The sequence below is a fragment of the Neoarius graeffei genome, chromosome 1, assembly GCF_027579695.1.
Source record: "Neoarius graeffei isolate fNeoGra1 chromosome 1, fNeoGra1.pri, whole genome shotgun sequence".
Classification (NCBI taxonomy): Eukaryota; Metazoa; Chordata; class Actinopteri; order Siluriformes; family Ariidae; genus Neoarius; species Neoarius graeffei.
In genome coordinates this window covers 1921525-1927524 of record NC_083569.1, presented here as the reverse complement: position 1 = coordinate 1927524, position 6000 = coordinate 1921525, and positions in this window count along the sequence as shown.

Below are 6000 nucleotides of genomic sequence, written 5' to 3'. Positions count from 1 at the left end.
TTGTAACCTTTTCCAGCCTGATGAGCATCAACAATGCTTTTTCTGAGGTCCTCAGAAATCTCCTTTGTTCATGCCATGATTCATTTCCACAAACGTGTTGTGAAGATCAGACTTTGATAGATCCCTGTTCTTTAAATAAAACAGGGTGCCCACTCACACCTGATTGTCATCCCATTGATTGAAAACACCTGACTCTAATTTCACCTTCAAATTAACTGCTAATCCTAGAGGTTCACATACTTTTGCCACTCACAGATATGTAATATTGGATCATTTTCCTCAATAAATAAATGACCGAGTATAATATTTTTGTCTCATTTGTTTAACTGGGTTCTCTTTATCTACTTTTAGGACTTGTGTGAAAATCTGATGATGTTTTAGGTCATATTTATGCAGAAATATAGAAAATTCTAAAGGGTTCACAAACTTTCAAGCACCACTGTATGTAACAAAAAATTATCATACATAGGGCCTAATTACTCAATTCTGATTGGTCAATCAAGGAGGGATTTTTTCCTTAACACTGGGCCGTATTTCTGAAATGCTATTTGCTAGTTTGTTGCTTGGTTACGGTTACAAAAATTAACAAATTTTGTCAACAAAATGGCTGACTCAGCAATGCTGCGTTTCACTATATTTGATGACGAAATAATAAACCTTAAAATCCTCGTGTCGCCGTGTCATGATGAAAGACGCTTTAGAAACTGATTCAAACGTGCAAGATAGTCTCGCGCCCTGATTGGTTCAGAAAGCATGAATGACAAATGTTGTGAACTTGAACGGCTTCCGAAGTATGAATTTGGCCCTAAATATTATAAACAAGTAATCGTATGGTTTCTTGTAAAATTAAGGATCAATTTCACTCGTGATTTCAAATTAATCCTTAATTTTACTCGGCCCCGTACAATTACCAATAGTAATTCCCATTGCTAGTTTTAGGCAGCTTAGAAACCGGCTCTTCCATTATTGCTGTTTCGTCCACATTTTCTTGATGTGTTCTAGAAACGCCACACTAAAACTTAGCTTCAAAACCACAAAATGCAACTTTGATGGAGAAAAATATAATAAATTGCTTATCTTTCTTCACGTCGAAAGGAGGAAAGTTTCGCTTGTTTTGACATGGCGAATTATTAACATGAGGAAATACTCATAATTCGCAACTAAAAAGACTACAGCTAGACTGGCAGCTTGACCATGCTTTCTAGTGCGATCGTGTTGCGCTTGTGCAGAACTGTCAGTCCTGCGCACCTTGGCCCGTGCACCTGAAGGCGCGCCTCGAGCTGCGCACGCACCTAACGAGCTCCGGCACGCGCACCATTAACAAAGAACACCTGTCTTTAATCAATGAACTATGTTGCGCCCATGCAAGGACGATGCGAAGTATTACGCTGCGTCTAGTGTGCCTTACTGAGCCTTGTTTCCTGTCCCTGTTCTTGTTGACCGCCTGGTTTTTCGACTCCTGTTTCTCGTCCCTTGATCTTGTCTAGTTTTGCCTCTGATATTCTGTCCGCGCCTCGATTGACCTCCTGCCTGTTTCGGACTGTTTGCCTGTTGTGTGCGTTTCACGCACTTTATACTCATATCGCACTGTGTATTATTTATCATATCTGCACTTGCATCCGCCTCTCCCGCACACACTCTGACAAACTGGGGTTTCGTGCCCAAACCACAGGAAGTCCATATAAGGTTATAGAAACCCTAATGAGGCTGAGATGACAATCTAGTTTAAAAAAAAAAGTTAGAAAAATTACAGTGGGCACTTTTTTCTAATATTCTTATGCGGCTACTCAAAAAATTTTTGGTCTGACAAGGGGGGCATAGGCACCCCAGGACCCCCCCCAACTCCGCCCCTGGTTTTAAAACATTTTTTAAAGGAATATTAGTCTGGCTGCCTTGTTTCTAGTCACACATCACAAAATGTTTATGAAAAAAAGGTGTCTCATGTATTATAATAATAACACGAAGTGCAGTCCTGTTTAAAATTTAAAATGATTCTTTAATTAAAGAAAATACTCAATTTTTAAAAATGAAATCTTTTAAAGCGGGAGATTTATTTTTTCCAGTCAGCACACACTTTTCTTTTGATTAAATCAGGGCTCTGGTTTTCACATATTTTAATCATGATGAAAACAACAGTCTGGTAAAATAACTCATTAACACATCATTAACTCAAGTCCATGAAGGTAATTTATTTATTTATTTATTTTATTTTATTTTGCATGCACAAGTTATTTGTCTTGTGGGACCGAGGGATTATCTGTACAATAAGCCGAAGTTCTGAAGACCACGTGGATAAACTGTGTTTATAGCTTTTAGGGTGTATTCAGACCAGGATAGTTCGATAGTTCACTTGCTTTGGTCCGAACCAAATGTTTTTTTTATTTTTTCATTTTGGTGTGGTTCGCTTTCACACTGTACATTTTAGTAAGCGGACCAAAATCTGTCAACAAAGCCACGCGCCCTGAGGCCGTTCAGCTATTGGTCAGAGACGACACGCGCACAAAGCGTTAAGTTCAAAAGTAGTCACGGAGGCTTTCCGTGCTGTTATTCTTTTTAATGTCATCAAAGCTATATGTTTTTTCCAGTTTTTACTGTTTTCACAATTGTGCGATTACTATGCTGTTGTACAAGTAATTTATCAACGACGACGACGACAAAGGGCAAGGCGGCTACGGAGGATAGCGCTGATGAGCGCACATCATGTTGTGACAGCTCTGGCTCTTCACGCAAGTCGCTAGTACCGCCACTTTTTGAAAGAATGTCCCTGATTTTAATGTAGGTCTGACGGAGTTTCTTCACTTTTAGCTGACATTGTTCTGGGGAGCGCGTGAACCCCTTCTCCTTCATTTTCTCACTGAATACAGCAAACACGTCGGCATTTTTGTGTGTTCTCTCCAAAAGCTCAGATATGTGGACATCTGCCCATATATCCACAAGGGTACGCGTTTCTTCCTCGGCCCACGTTTGCCCCCTACTCATTTTTTGTACTCTGTAGTCTAGCCTACCACTGGTCTGAATGGCTGAACGACTGTTGTAAGGTTCCCTTGACAACCGAAACAGTGTTTGCACTTTGCGGTGGAGTGTCAAGACTCTGTTTCCCATAATGCTCGACAAACGACGGAAGCTCCCGAGGTACAAAAAAGCAAAACTGTCGGATTAGGTCCGGTCTGCTTTCACACCTCCAAAAGGTCCGCACCAGGGTTCCTTTGGTCCGTACCGAGTCCGACCTTGCAGCTCGGTCTCGGTCCGCTTGTTTGGTCCGGACCAGAGTTCGGTGGTTTGTATTCAGACCAACCCAAAAGGTCCGGACCAAGGGAAATTTGGTTCGTTTGGTTGTTTGGTCCGGACCAAACAACGTAGGTGTGAATACGCCCTCAGAGTTTGTTCATTCCCGAAGGCTGTGTGAATCTGAAGTGATTTAGAGATAAATATACATTTTTATTATTTTTGGAAACGAGTGTTTTAGTGGGAAATCCACCACTCGTATTTTTCATCCGAGCTCCATCCGGGACACGGAGAACCAAAACCAGGACATAAATCTCTATCTGTCACTCGTGAGGAAATCGATTAATTGTTTTGATAAATTTGGGGACTTTTTGTTTGTGAATGTGTCGAGATAATAAAAAGAAAATCACACATTGGCTAGAAGATATGAAGTTTATCTTCTCGTGTTGAAAAACTTGCATTTTTCAGACAAAATACATCGCGGATCTGAGTGACATGTTTAAATAATATTGGCTGGCGTTGAGTGGTCTATCAGATATATTCCATTCAGTGAGCACGATACTGAACGAGTCGAAGACGAGGAGCTGAACGGAATATATCTGATAGACCATGAAAAAAAGCCAGACAATATTATTATTATTAGACATACACTCTCTTCATATCAGCATTCTCGAAGGCCAACGCTAGCTGACCCGCGACTCAGTGCTGTTAGCGCGGCAGTACAGTTACCTTCCAGCATGTGTAGTGTTAGCGAAGGCCAACACTAGCGCAGTCAAGCCGAATATTATTATTATTTTAGCTAATTTTAAAATCATCATCGACAGCTATACAACGACGCGACCTGGCAGCCAAAGTTCTCTCAAAATCTTCCTTATTTAATGAAGCAACCTGACGTGTGACGTCGTGTTGTCTTGACACCGTGCAATATTGTAAGAATATTGCACACTCATTCTCCATTGGGTGGAGTGACGTAATACATAAGCGATATGCTAATAATATTGCATGCTATCAATAAACCCGCTAGAAGGGAACAGAACACATTGTTTTTATTCCATGGAAAAAGTGTGCTGTATGTATAATAATTCCTGATATTTCACGCCGATGACATCACTCCCAGTGTTTTCCCGTTGTCAAAATGACGAACTGCTTCAAAATTAAAATTCTTTTGATTAACTTGTGTATTTTTTTTTTGTTTGTTTGTTTGTGGATGTGTCCATGTAATATAAAGAACATCACACGGTGGGGCGAAGATATGCCAAGTTTATTTTCTTGTGTTGAAGATATTTTCACTCGCGACATGTGCATTCACCACTTGAAGATAAATTTCTGATCTTCACACCACCGTGTAATATCCTCTATAAAGTAAATTGTCTTGTTCATACAAGATAAAAATATATCACCTTACATGACTTTAGGACTCTGTACATCACAAATATTAAAAGATTAAAAATGTGATTGTGAACTTAAAATTTTTATAATTTTGAGATTTTCTGGAGTTTTGTTGGGGTAATCAGTTGCGGAATGGAATAAGTCCATGTTCCTGATTGTTCAATAAAAAAATTTAATGAATATTTCTTCAATTATTATGTAAATTGTTTGTTTTTTAAAGCAGGGCATTTCGATAAATCGAAACACAGTTAATAAATATTATGTTTTTTATTTAATTTGTTAGCTTTTGCATCAGTGAAATAAACAATATTTGAAAGTAATATTTCTCGAATTGATGTCACACTCATTTTTTGAGTCGATCCATGAGATAACATTTAACAGAGCAGCGTCAGGGATGAAAGAATTTGCTCGTTAAAGTTTCTTTCTTTATTAAAATGAGTGACACCATGGCTTGATTTGATAAAATCCCAAATTTACTAGTCAAAATATAAACGTGTTATTAATATGTCTGGCCGAGCATGAGGGTGGAAGTTGTAGTTAAAAAGACAAGTGATGAAAAAGCTTAGCAGTTAATTTTTTATATGTTCTAAAACATTTTACTAGTTTAAAATTATTGGAACGCTTTGTTTATGGTTACGATGGGTGCCAGTAATTCTGTAAGGCACTACAGGTTGGCATTAAACATCTAAATTGGACGGTAACTTGAAGATCAGTTACAGTTCAGATCTTTTTGCTCACAGTTTGTTTACATTTCTAATAGCATGCAAACCTTTGTATTATTTTCCAGATCAGCCCTATTTGCCGTGGGAATACTTCGTAACAGAAACACCCCAGAGCACTGTGTACCCGGGTGATCTGGTCATGGCGATGCCCTTCCACCTGAATGCCCACTATGCCAACATCTACACACATCCGGCGTTCCTGGTCAGCTTCGGCGCCTCCGCTCAGAGCCGTCAAATTTCCTCACGTTCCCCAGGCGGCACTGATGGAGTCCAGACAGGCGATGGTGACATCTACACAGATGGACATAAGTTTATAGAAAACCCACATTTATTATGTATTAAAGAATGAGAGAAAAAAAGTTTGAGCTGCTGTGGGATAAAAGATAAATAGCACAAACGAACGAACTTGAATACAGACTCTATGACGCATCGGTACTCTGTGGATAATCATGAATCAAAAGAGATGCATTTTCAGAAATTGAATGCAAAAAGTGTTCCACTACTCAATATATGTCCATTTCTTCATAGGAGGAACCTGGTTTCTTCCCCACGCCATATCTCCTTCATCCGAAACCTGCTCACTACCAACAGTACGTCAGGGAGAGACCCGACGTGACTCAGGTACGAATCAGAGAATATTAACCTGCATAAATGTGCTGCTGGA